The 14310-nt window shown below is 28.8% G+C and overlaps 1 long non-coding RNA gene across 1 annotated transcript; it reads left to right on the top strand.

Moving 5' to 3' along the window:
- Positions 1-2647: 2647 nt before the first annotated feature.
- LOC143083495 (uncharacterized) lies at positions 2648-5519 on the top strand. Its single transcript, XR_012980739.1, has 3 exons — positions 2648-2767; positions 3562-3639; positions 4960-5519. It is a non-coding gene; the product is annotated as an uncharacterized LOC143083495 (long non-coding RNA).
- The last annotated feature ends 8791 nt before the right edge of the window (positions 5520-14310 follow it).

Here is a 14310-nt window from a genome sequence, read left to right as displayed (position 1 = left end):
AGTTTTAATCCAAAATAGTTTAAGTTGAGCATTATAATACAGATAATTTTTGACCAACTTCAAGTGTTTAGTAATTACATGTAATTCCTAATTTCACCTATTTACTGTAACATATACATGTTACTACAGTTCAGCGACTCAAGTTTAAAAGGCATTTATATTAAAAAAAAAATGATGCCAAAGTGTGACAAACATGGTAAAAAATTAAGTCATTGCTAATCTTTTTTCTATCATTTTTCTTTAATCCAGAGACATTCAAGTTTACAAAACTACCAAGGGTTAATGCAAAATAATAAAGACAAAAATTTTAACAACATTTTACTCATAAGAATTCATCCACTTTTCAAAGGAAACAACAAAATAATAATATCAACTGACAAACATAAATAAGAATATAAATATCAATGTAATTTTTTTGTTTGTTGCAATAAAGGTACTAAATGATTTTCCTGCAATTTTTTTTTACTTTATAAACAGTTTTTTTTTTTTTTAAATATGTAAATTTCACCAATTTTTAGTGTATCTTTAATATCTTATTTCAAAAGTTTTTATATCTCTTTGCAAAAGCTTTAATTGTATATAAAAAGTATAAGGAAGCAAACATATATGATCTAATTACATCCTCTGAAAATTTCACAACAATTGCTTCAGTCAATTCTAAGTTTTCTTCATTTAAAAAATACCAACATGTGTTTTTTATCCTTTTGTTACACTCCTGACATTATTTTTCAGTAACTGTAAGACTGTTTTTTAATGGAATGTTTAGAAAATCAGTAATGATATATCTATTTTAAATTTACAATCTCACAAATAAATAAATTTATTAGATATTTGATTACATATTTTTTTAATTTCTGAGCAAAGAGCAAACTTTTAACATGTTTAATGAGAATTGCACTTTAATTTTTAAGAATCTTTGGTGAATAGTGTGCAGAAAAATCACTTTTACAAGACAGATTGGCTTTCTCATTACATTGTAAAGATGTTACAATTATTTTTATAAAGAATCATGTTGAATTTTGTTATAGATAAGCTACATCAGAAACTTGTCAGGAGTGTAACAAATGACCATAATTTATTGCTACCATATTTTAACCTGAAACTGACCTGAAATCATGTAGAGTCTTTATATTTCACATATTATTTTAGTGCAAATTAAGAACAGGTTAAAAAAAAATATATACTTCTTACATATTTACAAATTTTGCTAATTGTCTATTTAAAAAAAAAGATGGCTTTTCTTTAAACTGTGTTCAGTCTCTTGTTTGATACTATATATATGCTGTTTTTATGTCAGATAATGTATTATGATAAGTTTGTTCGTACTACCAAAGATGGTAGCATTATGTGCTCTGTATATTAAAAATTGTCCAAAAATGTACCCAAAAATGTCAGGAGTGTAACGCTTTAAAATGTTTAAGTGTAACATTCATGTTATTTTTTATAGAAACAATGTTGTTATTATTGGTTGTTCTTTTCTGGAATTTGAGTGTGAACACCATCTGTTGCATATTTTCAGTAACAAACATGCCATTATTGTGGCCTTTATTGCTTGTTTATGCTCAATACTTGTATGTCAGGACTGTAACACATTTAAACAAGCTACATGTAGTTCAATTGCAATTTTAGTTCAAAAATTTCAAAAGTAATGATGTAGACTTGTATTCTGTGTTAAGCTAAGGTGTAGTAATGTCATTTTATAATAATTGTCAGCTTGTTTTTCTTCCAATAACTTACCTTTGCTAATAAGATTGAACTTTATAAGGCATTTTTTGTGTTACACTCCTGACATTGAAGTATCGAGCATACAAAAGCAATGAAGGCCATAATAATGGCATGTTTGTTACTGATAAACTGTAACAGGTAATGTTCACTGAAATTCAAGAAAAAACAACAACTATAACAACATTGTTTCTAAAAAAAATACATCTTAGCCCAGTTGTTACACTCCTGATAGACCTGGGTAGTCCTCTTATTGTAACCATAATATTCCAGTAGTAGAACTTCAGGGTCAACTGGATGCACCTGTGCCAAGCTATGATACTAAACAAAAAAAATAAACCGTGCAAGATGTACAGAAACATGTTATTTCACCTACAAAGACATTTTCTGGCAGCATATTGACTTTTACTAACAATGTTTTTTTACACAAACTTATTTTACTTACCTTATGAGGCTCATAAAAATGAAAATATATGGAAGAATTGAACAAGACATCATAGTCAAGATATAATAGTTGGATGAAAGATATTGTTTGGTATTGTATCTGCCCTTATTTATTCTATATCATCAATGAATGCACATGCTTTCTTCTAAATGTCACACTAAAAGCGTTACACTCCTGACATTTTGAGGTACAATTTTGGACAATATTTTTTAAACAGAGCACATACTGCTATTTTCTTTGGTAGTTAGGACCAACTAATCATAATACATTATCTGACCTAAAAACATTACAGATATAGTATCATACAAGAGACTGACAAAGGTTTAAAGGAAAGGCATCATTTTTTTTGAAATAGCCCATAAAAGAATTTAAACTTAATATCATTTTGTATGAACATCATGTTGAATATTTACATTTTCTCAAAAAGTTTTTATTTTACTTAGCTAATAAAGAAGATGATGGATTCCCAGACAGAAATCTTGATGACAGTGAAAAAAATGAATAATTGCACCAATTGTTACAGAGAATCGATTTCAAGCAGAAACAGATGCTCAAAGATAAGGGAATACAACAGCCATCCATGTTCCTTCACATATAAAGGTATATATTGTATATATATATTTTGTCTACATTTTCTGAATTTATGATTTTAAAAATCTTTCAAAAGATATAAATGTACATTGTAAGTCATGTAATTCAAATAGAGACGTGCCATTGTCTTTGATAAAAGATAGAGTTACATGTATGCCTTTTTAGTATTATCAGCTTATATACTTACTTAGCCTTGTTAAAATCTATAAATATACCTTATGTATATTACATGTATGTTGAAATGTCTGTCAGAATATATACATATATGCATGTGATCATAATGTTTTAAATAGCCAAACATTGTAAAATATATATATACAACTCGTCTAAACATCAACCCAACAATGATAGATCTGTAAATTTGCTTTCGCAAATTTTTGGTTCTTCCCTCGCCGGGATTCGAAACCCATGCTACTGTGATATCGTGACACCAAATCGCCTGCACTGCAGCCGTCCCGCTAGACCACACGACCACCTGGGCTATATACATGTATATATATATATATACAACTCGTCTAAACATCAACCTAACAATGTTAGATCTGTACATGTAAATTTGCTTTCACAAATTTTTGGTTCTTCCCTCGCTGGTATTCGAACCCATGCTACTGTGATATCGTGACACCAAATCGCCTGCACTGCAGCCGTCCCGCTAGACATATATATATATATTGAGTATTGGAAATCCTGTACACCCTTTCCTTAGACCAAGTTTAACAAATATAATATGAATGTTTAAATTCAACTAATTATCTCCTGGCAATACACATTTATTTTAGGAACTTTTATGTTTTATTTTGCAGTAAGCAGCTGTTTGTGATGCTTATAGGCATAAACAATCTAGTCTGGACATGTAAAACAGCAGCTGGTTCTATTTTGAAGTAAGCTATTTGGTGATTACATTAATTTGACATGACCAGACCAAGTCTTGGGATAAATTAATAGTACTCATTGTCATGATTGTACTAGCTTTTTATTGTTTATATATTTTATGGAAAATACTGTTAGTTGAGGCCTGCAAAAATTAATTTATAAGGAGATGAAGTGTTGTTGCCAATGAGAGTAGAGACATCTAACAAATAGCATGAATAGAGTCATGGAGGATTGAATTCATACTCATTTTTATTAGAGTGTTACAAAATAATTGCAGGAAAAAAAACAACAACAAAAATCAAAATAATTGAGTATTTAGTAGAATTAGCCAAATCAAACAATAACTGACTTAAATCTTGTTTGAAATTTTCACATTTCTATTGATTAAATATTATTTTATAGATCAAATAATAAATAGATAAAAGGGCAGTAATCCAGTCTCAGATTTTTGTTTTGGTTATATTGTATACAGCTGATTGTATTTTAATACTATTTACAAATACTTCTTATATGTCAAAAGAAAAAAAAATTGCTGTACCTGATATTGTGATTTATATTGAAATTGATAAAGACAACAAACTCAATAATGAGCTATTCCAATATCAATCTCCCTAGCGAAAAAAAGGGGGTGCTACTTAATTTTAGACCTCCATAGTGCCCATAGACACATCAAACACTTGCCAAAATATAAGCCTGAACCCCTGAGGGGATCACACATCAAATTATAAAAGTTGTATATATTCTACACCGTGAATAAGACCAAACAATGATAGAAGGAGTTAGTTTTAAAATATAGTTGAAAAACTAAACTGATACAAATCAATAATTTTTTTGATGTTGATAAATAAATCACAATGTGTAATAGTTGTGATAAATTGTTATGCCAGCCTACAATAGTAGAAGGGGTTTATGTTTAATGATCCATGCTTTTGTTTGTTTATTCTTTCATCTGTTCTGCTTTAGGTTCAAGTTTTGGTAAAAGTTTTTGGTCAGGATAGTTGTTAATGATGTTAACGACCAATCAACTTAAAAATAAATATACATGTGCCTTATGTTATGATCTTTCTAAGGATAAATTAATGGTTTGACCCCAATTCCATGGTCCATTGAAAATAGAAAATTTATCACAACTTCTAGCTATTCTTTTTATAGAGTTATTCCACGAGATATTTTTGGGTCACTCATTAGAATATCTTTTAAATATATGATTTTGATTACAACTGCATTAAGATAGAATAATTGCATGCAGAAAATTATTGCTTTTGTCACATATATATCACTTGTCAATTTAATAAAATTAAACATTTTTTTTTATTACTTTATTACAGAAGCTACAAAATAGAGCTAAGGCCCTTTAAGCCAAGAAACTGCCAGTGTCAGAAAAGGACAAACTTAGAAAGGCCATGCAAATTGATTTAATGTCAAGTTGGGACAGTGATTCTGTAGATAAACTCGCCTGATCACAACTGGGATTTGACTGTCACAAGATTTTAAATCTTACATGGATAAACTAAAGTCATTTACTAGACTGTAAATACCAGAGACAGCTGAATGCACAAGGCAAAGAGCTGAGGTCCAAGTAAATCAGAGAGGCCTTGTCACAAGAAATGTACAGAACTTGCATGGATTTTTACTTAAGGGCATATGACACAAAATTGAGAGATATCAATAAAAATTTCTTTAAATTTTAATAAGGACCAATTCAAAGGTACACTTTTGGAATTTGCAAGAACAAAAATACCTTCATGTTTACTTTTGAATTATAGTTGACAGTTTTCAGTTTAAGGGGGGAACCCTTAAAATGAAGTGGTTTGGTTTATTGAATTTGATTATTTTTTAAAGTAAAAAAATGAATTACTGCTCTTTTATTTCAACATTGGCATTTTTTATTTAAATTATTTACAAGTGCAGCATATCGGTGACATCAGATTATGTTAATGTGTTTGGTTAAACTACATATATTTCTTTTTACTTAAACTTTCTGTTGCCTTTTCTAATTAATTAAATGCTGAATAATAATTTGAGTGTTGCTCATTTCAGTGTGTTGTGTTTGCTGTCAAGATTTTTCCTGTAAGATTTCACATTATTTATAATCGCTTGGTCAAAGGGAGATAACTATTTGAATCTTCACATTAGATAATCTGCGAAGAGGATTATGTAAAATGTAAAAAGTTGAAAATTAATTTTATGGTTCAATAAAATCAAAATAAGTTATTGCCATTCATTATAAATAAATTTCTATCAAAAATAAGGCTCAAAGAATTTTTTTATTTTATTTATATAAATAATAACAAAGTACACACATCATGCACATGTTGACTTCATAAAATTTGTAAACAAAAAAAATTGAAAATAAAACTAAAAAATTTTAACTAATCAGGAGACAGTCAATACACCAAATATATTTATAAGCATATAAACTTATTATTTTCTTCAATGCTCCAAGTACATATTCAATATTGATAATTTTTTGCTTGACATTACATAATTTTGTTGATAAAAGTTTATTTGTGTGGTATTTTATTCAATTGTACATATTTGAAGTATTTAATTACACCTTATTATTTTTATTCTTGCATACAGCATTTGGAATGAAATTTTAATCAATGTTCGAACAGCAGGATGTTTTTTTTGTCGAGCCTGCAACTTTTGTTGCAGAAAGCTCGACATAGGGATAGTGATCGGGCGGCGGCGTTAGCTAACTTTTTAAAAGCTTATTATTTTAGAAGGTGGAAGACCTGGATGCTTCATACTTTGTATATAGATGCCTCATGTTACGAAGTTTCCGTCAGTCACATGTCAAATGTCCTTGACCTCATTTTCATGGTTCAGTGACCACTTGAAAAAAAAGATCAGAGATTTTGTAATGTTGAATTCTCTCTTATTATAAGTAATAGAATAATTATATTTGGTATGTGCGTACCTTGCAAGGTCCTCATGCCCGTCAGACGGTTTTCACTTGACCTGACCTCATTTCATGGATCAGTGAACAAGGTTAAGTTTTGGTGGTCAAGTCCATATCTCAGATACTATAAGCAATAGGGCTAGTATATTTGGTGTATGGAAGGACTGTAAGGTGTACATGTCCAACTGGCAGGTGTCATCTGACCTTGACCTCATTTTCATGGTTCAGTGGTTATAGTTAAGTTTTTGTGTTTTGGTCTGTTTTTCTCATACTTTATGCAATAGATCTACTATATTTGTTGTATGGAATGATTGTAAGGTGTACATGTCTAGCGAGCAGATGTCATCTGACCTTCACCTCATTTTCATGGTTGAGTGGTCAAAGTTAAGTTTTTTAGTTTTGGTCTTTTTATCTAATACTATATGCCATAGGTCAACTATATTTGGTGTATGGAAATATTTTATGATCTATATGTCAGTCGCGCAGGTTTTATTTGACCTCGACCTCATTTTCACGGTTCATTGCTCAGTGTTAAGTTCTTGTGTTTTGGTCTATTTTTTTAAAACTATAAGTAATAGGTCAACTATATTTGTTGTATGGAAGCATTGTTAGCTGTACATGTCTGCCTGGCATGGTTCATCTGACCTTGACCTCATTTTTGTGGTTCATTGCTCTTTGTTTAGTTATCTTGGTTAATGTTAAGTTTATGTGACAGTTTTTAATAAAGCTTTATACTTAGGACTATCAACATAATATCAATGATAAGTAAAGAAGGCGAGACATTTCAGTGTGTGCACTCTTGTGAATTTACGAATTATGTTAATCATGTAAATAATGTTATGTTTTTTGTTTTTTGCTTTTTGAAGTTTTTAAAATTGACAAATAATGCTAGCAGGGGAGATTATTCATTAATATTTTTATGATGCCAAACTTGAAATTTAGAGGTGCCTATGTTTGCTATTTGTTATAACCCAATTGTTAGGATTCTTAAATAATCTATACAAGTAAGCATGTTAATTTGTCAATAACCATTATTTTATTAATTAGTTTGAATTTGATGAGGTTCTTTGATGTAGAACTTTACTTTTTTTAAACAAAAGTGTTTTTTTATTTGTTTTAAATGTTTTTAAAATTGTATAACAAACTTTTTGACAATTATTTTAATTTATCACCAAAACAACTCTAATTTGTCAGTATCTGAATAAAATTAATTTGTTAGATACTTTGTTTCTTTTATTGAAGTATATACAAAGGGAGATAACTCAAAATTGTTTTTTTTTTATTATTCTGACCCGATTAGAAGTGATGAAAATAACTATGCCCTAGACAGGATGACAATAAGAAAATGCTAGAAATTGTTGTGTATGGTTATGCTTTGTCCAAAAGTTTTTGTTATCTCCTGTATTGTATATTGCTGCCATTGTCAAAATCCAAATCACACATAGATAGTCTTGTCCTATAGTTTATATCTGGTGTTTGTGTTTTTTGTATGTCTTAGATTCTAACTCTTCAAGTTCTTATATAACTTCAGATGCATTGCCATTCTTTACATATAGGTAAAGGCATATTTACAAAATGGTATTGAGCTTTGCAAATGAGTGACATGTATTCGTTGGATTATTGTTTAAGTTTCATCTGAAAAATACAGTCTTCAATGTTACTGACAAATTATACATTTGCACATTGTCATTTGAAACCACAAATATTATTCTTCTGTAAATACACAGAGCAGCAATCCATGCCTTTCAAGTCTAATACTTTGTAAACATGGATCAGAAAAGTTGGAGGATCAATTTTATATGTACAGTAGCTACAAAGTTATCACCATTAAAAAATCCTGTTTTTCCTAATTTTTGTTTTTTTATTTAATTAGATATTTTCAAACCAGATATTTGGGTTAAAGTAAAAACAAATCCCCAACATCCCTTTTCCAAAAAAAAATTTTTTAAAAGCAGAGGGAAAAATTCTGCCTTTTCTTTATTATTCATTTGCACTATTGTTTTGTAAGTAGTTATACAGGATTATATTGACTTTAAATTGCATTAAATTTGATGGAAGTTCTAATTTAAATAAGTCATAAACAAGAAATTTATTTGAATTTACATGTAATTAAATTACATAATTAATTAAATTTAATTTATATTTAAAATTCTTTAAATTTGAAATTTATTGAAATTTAATTTATATTAAAAGATCTTTAAATCTCAAATTTATTCAAATTTAAATTATATCAAAACTTCTTTAAATTTGAAATTTATTGAAATTTAATTTATATTAAAAATTCTTTAAATCTCAAATTTATTCAAATTTAATTTACATAAACATTTCTTTAAATAAGAAATTTATTCAAATTTAGTCTATACTTAAATTCTTTAAATTTGAAATTTATTTAGATTTAAAAATACCTTTAAACTAGGTTGAAATTTGGGAATTTATTTGCAATATTAAATTTAGTTTAAATCTATATTAAATTAGAAATTTTCCAGCAAAGTAAATGCATAATATTTTTTGTAATTTGAAATTTCATATGCATAACATATGCATTTAATTTTATATTAAATGCATCATTTCATGCAGTGAATGTGTCACATTTACTTTTGACTGAAGATATATGATTACTTTAGTGTGTTTAAGCTTTTGATTTTACCATTTGATGTGGAACATTCCGTTTCAAATTTTTGGGAGCTCGATATATTTGTTATTTTACTTCTTTTATACGGAATCATTAAGAATAAAGGGGTAAACGTGATGAAAGCCAACACAAAAAAAAATAAAAAAAATGCGTTACAATGAAAACATTTGCTATTTAGATAGTTTTCACATATTATATGAAATACGTCAACAGATAACTTCAGAAGATATAGAAACAGTATAATACTAGAAATATAGAAAGTTATTCACATAAAAATATTCCTTTTTTAAACGATATTAGTATATTAGTCTCGAGTTATATTCAAATGCTTAATAACGAGTGAACAGGATTAATCCAGACAACACTAATAAGTAAAGGCAACAGTAGTATACCGCTGTTTAATAGTTACAAATCGATTTAACTGAAACAAATCCAAGTCACACACCACTCTTTTATCTTTAAAGTTTGATTCTCATACAAACAAAGTTGCCTGAAAATACAAAATAAACAACATGTTTTCACTTCATGATACACATAATATTTGTTTTGATGTTACATATGTACGATTTGTCATTGTGTTTGTTAACTAACAGTACTTGTAATATTTGCAATTCATCCTTATATTCAAAGTGATACATTTGTCTTCAGAAAATGTACCTCGAATTTTGAAATATTGAATATTTAATGCCGTCATTACACGAATTTCTTTATATACAAAATAAGGCAATACTCCTTGTCATTGTTTATTGAATCATATGCTGTTTAAAGAGCTAATTAATTGGCTTTCAGCCGATTTAGAGTATCATAAATTTTTTATAAATACATGTTTACAAGAATAAATGAGAATTTTCAATCGGTCGTTTTTGTAAATTATATAAAAAAGTGTCTAATTTTCACCAGTTTTAGTTTTAGAACCCAACTTTCTTTAAGTGTTTTTAGATGCGAATATATTTCAATTATTGGAACCAATCTTCTGAACTGTTTTTACGTACTGTTGATTGATCCCCTTTTTGCGTGTTTAGTTTAAACAGTATTGTTTAAAAGAAAAATCAAAACAACGGAATGTACAATTTAACATAAAAATCAAATACGATATTCGCCAAAACAGTTTTGTAAACAGTTAACTTATAATTATGAAAATATCAATGATAACTCAAGTCAACACAGAAGTGCTGACTACTGGGCTAGCGATACCCTCGTGGAATTAAACCTACACCAGCGAAGCGATCTGGTGAAATTTTATTAGAATTATCTACCTTGATCAAATAAATATGTCGTAAAGTTTTTGTTACTCATAAACCGTAAGCCGTATTAACATATATCCTTTTCATTTGAGGTCCTTGATTCCTAACTTAGAAAATGAGGTCAAGGTAGAAAGTCAATGTCATTTTCTAAATTTTGTCTTTTACAATTTTATGGCATTTTTACCGATTCTTTTAATGTTATATATAAACGAACTAAAGGAAAATGATTGTTATATTTTGTGGAAGATTTGATACATTGTTCTGAAACAATCAGGTGACACCTTATAGAAGTTATTACCCTCGAAATGATTTATTTTAAGGTACATTGATTATTCCGTCAGATTGGTACATGCTTAAGCCATAATTTTTTTTGCAAATTGTTGGGTGAGATAGACCTTGAAAAAAGTCAACCCGAAGTGATATTGAGTAAATTGGAAGATGTAATTTTTGCACCTATTTCATGTAAAAATACGTAGAAATCATATATTGTTTGAATTGTCGTACATTAACCTATCATTCGAGACCAGAAGTGACATTTCTTTAAACCGAAAATAGCATATTATCTCCCTTATCACAGGCATAGTTATATCTTCACTACATGTTTTTGGACTCAGTGTTAATAAAGCTATCATATGAGAGCGGGAGTGACATTTTTTAAACCGTAAGTTGATAAGCTCCTTTTTATAGGCAAAGGTATATATAAACCATATGTTTATTGAATCAGTATAAAACAAAACATGTGAATGGACGCTAATAGCAGCTTTTAGTAAACAAGAAGTTTTTAAAAAAATGATGTGGTAAGATCTTAAATTATATCCTTTGAACTATTGTTTTTTTTTAATTTTATTTTTTCTGATTAAATTAAGTTCCGAACGAATTACAATGAATTAGGAAACTAGTAATTTGAAGTTTACACATATGAACAATATATAATTGTTATCAGTTAGTCAGTGTATTAATGTTTTAACATACAATCCATACCAGTGCATATGACCCACTAATAATGTGTATTGTTGTTACATTTTGAGGCAACATATCTTTTTTAAAATTGTTTCATCTAAGTTCACTGAGCGCAGCGTTTTGAAAATAAGAAAAAAATAATTTTATAAGAAAACAATAATTAATGATATCATAAAATTTCAACAAAAATGAAATACATGAAGCAATGAATAATTATTCGAATACAACTTGATAAAATTTTGGAATAAAAAAATCAATAATTTCCCTGACATCTGCGCTTCCATGAACAGATAGAAACAATCGTTTTAAATGATGCTCTGACATCAATCATTTTCAACTTATAATTGCCTCCATCATTAAACTACGTCTACGTTCTGACTTATCACTTATTAGGTAAGTCCTATGTATGTCAAGTAAAAAACAAATGAATATTTGAGGATGAAATAATAAACATACTTACTTTCTCACAGAGAAAATTTCTCGGTATAATACACAGAACGTCATCCAATTTATTTCCTTTCCAAATTTGAACGCATTCTGATTCCTTTGGCTCACCAGGGCTCCACAAGGTGTCATTTAATAACAACTCTTTACCAGAAGTCGTCCACTGCCATGTCCCATTGTAAAGTCGGCATCCAATATACACATCCGCTAAAATTAACTTTATGTATCAGCTATTACTGTTATTTTCACTTAATTATTAATTCTTTTTTAATCTATACAAAAACGTTGATTAAAAGATTTTATGATGGACACTATAAAAATTATTTTACTTTATATTTGATTGTTCATTTTTGCTTGGATAGCGATCTACTGAAATCTTTTTTTTAATTTGAAATGAGAAGTTTTAAATGGAGCAGTATCAATATGTTGTTATTGTCAGCTGACTAACTAAGGTCTTATCAGACCTCATAATTGTTATTTGCTAGATTACATATATTCATTTTTATCTTGCAATTGACAAATCACGAAAGTGACATTTCAATACTTTCTTTCTTTTTCTAATAGATAACCTGAATCAATTATTCATTTAAACTTTTTTTAAACCTTCAAGCTATCAAATGAAATGTGTGCAATATAGTGTGTGGTTCAAGTCTTTTTAAATTTTGATATTTTTGTCAAAGGGTGAAATAAATATTGTGTTAAATGTTTTTGCAAATTAAACGAGCCATATTAGTTTTAGTCAATGTGTTTGGTGCCATCCTAATAGTATTGGAATTAATGTGACGAAACAGTACTTCAAAGACCGAATTAAAAACATTGCAATCAGGTTCAGCATTCTAAATTTTAAATAAAGGCCTAAATTATTTTTTGATTAGAAATAGTTGAAATTAAAACAAACCGTTTATTATTGAATCAACCAGCTGTAATTCTGCTTCATCTGTAACTTCCGCTAGATATCCACCTTGAGATACACAGTATTCATACAATCAGTGATCAAATTGTGTTACTCTGTTATATGATTAAAGAGTGGTGCATATAAAGAAAATGAAAAGTAAACAATACCTTATAAAGACGTCAAAAGATAAAGTAGCACAAATCCAAAATTACTCAAGTGTTTCTGAAAATTAAGACGTTTCTTATCCCCTGATACCAACAGAAAGATCAAGCATCAGCAAAGTTTTAATTACGTTTTGACATTTTTCATACATTTTCTTGCATTTCGCCTTGATACCAACAAGGAAGACACTTTGGTTCAAAAAGGCAATACCTCATGGAAAGTTGACCTTAGGGGAATTTGGGTATATATATTTAAAAAAAAGAAGATGTGGTATGATTGCAAATGACACAACTCTCCACAAGAGACCAAAATGAAAGAGAAATTAACAACAATAGGCTATCGTACGGCCTTCAACAATGAGCAAAGCCCATTACGCATGTCAGATATAAAAGGCCCCGAAATGGCAATGTAAAACTATTAAACGGGCAATTTAACTGCCTAATTTAATTACAAAAAGAATGAAAACAAATATGTAACACATAAACAAACAACAACATCTGAATTTCAGGTTCCGGAATTGGAGCAGGCACAGGAAAATCAAGTCAGGAAAATGCCCATTGTTATATTATAGTTCGTTTCTCTGTGTGTTATATTTTAATGTTGTGTTTCTGTTGTGTCGTAGTTCTTCTCTTATATTTGATGTGTTTCCCTCAGTTTTAGTTTGTAACCCGGATTTGTGTTTTCTTAATCGATTTATGAATTACGAACAGCGGTATACTACTGTTGCCTTTATTTACAAACATAGAAAATGTGGTGGGGTTAAACATGTTAGCGGGGTATAAACCCTCCCCCTCACCTTGTACAGTGGTTTAACAGTACAACAAAAGAACGATCTAAATGCATGTATTTTGAAATCACTCATAGTCAGGTGTTTTAACATATGTTAACTACAATTCAGGGTTAGATCGTTTGTTATGAAATTACGGAAACACGCATCATACGTGCAATCATTTATTTTCTTATTTCAAATGTATGTTCTCGGTTAAATTTCCATTGTAGATAAAATAATTGAAATTTGTTAAGAAATGTCGTTGAGTATTTGTTATTAAACTACATTTAAATATGGCATCGAAATAACTATTGACCAACTCAAATCTTTTAACATATCCAATTTTTACTCTTACGTGAATTTTATAATCAGTACATTTGATCAAAACCAACGATAACAAATTTAATCAAAGTGATATCATGTGTTCCTGACAAATTGAGACTAATTATTATAAACGAATAGATGATAAAATGCTTCACATGATATTCTAAACTCGAAGATTTCTTGTATTATTTAGCGCCTTTTTTAGTTTTTGTACTAAATTGCGGACGAACACTTTGTATTCAGAAGGCCATGCTTAATACCCGATATTATCTTTTAAACTTACTGTTGCGTAATTCCAAGACATTTTCTTTGTGTTTTCGAAAAAATAGCAACTGTTTTCTAAC

The sequence above is a fragment of the Mytilus galloprovincialis genome, chromosome 7 (genome assembly GCF_965363235.1).
Source record: "Mytilus galloprovincialis chromosome 7, xbMytGall1.hap1.1, whole genome shotgun sequence".
Classification (NCBI taxonomy): domain Eukaryota; kingdom Metazoa; phylum Mollusca; class Bivalvia; order Mytilida; family Mytilidae; genus Mytilus; species Mytilus galloprovincialis.
The sequence above is the reverse complement of the archived record's forward strand: the minus strand, read 5'-3'. Positions and strand labels throughout refer to the sequence as shown.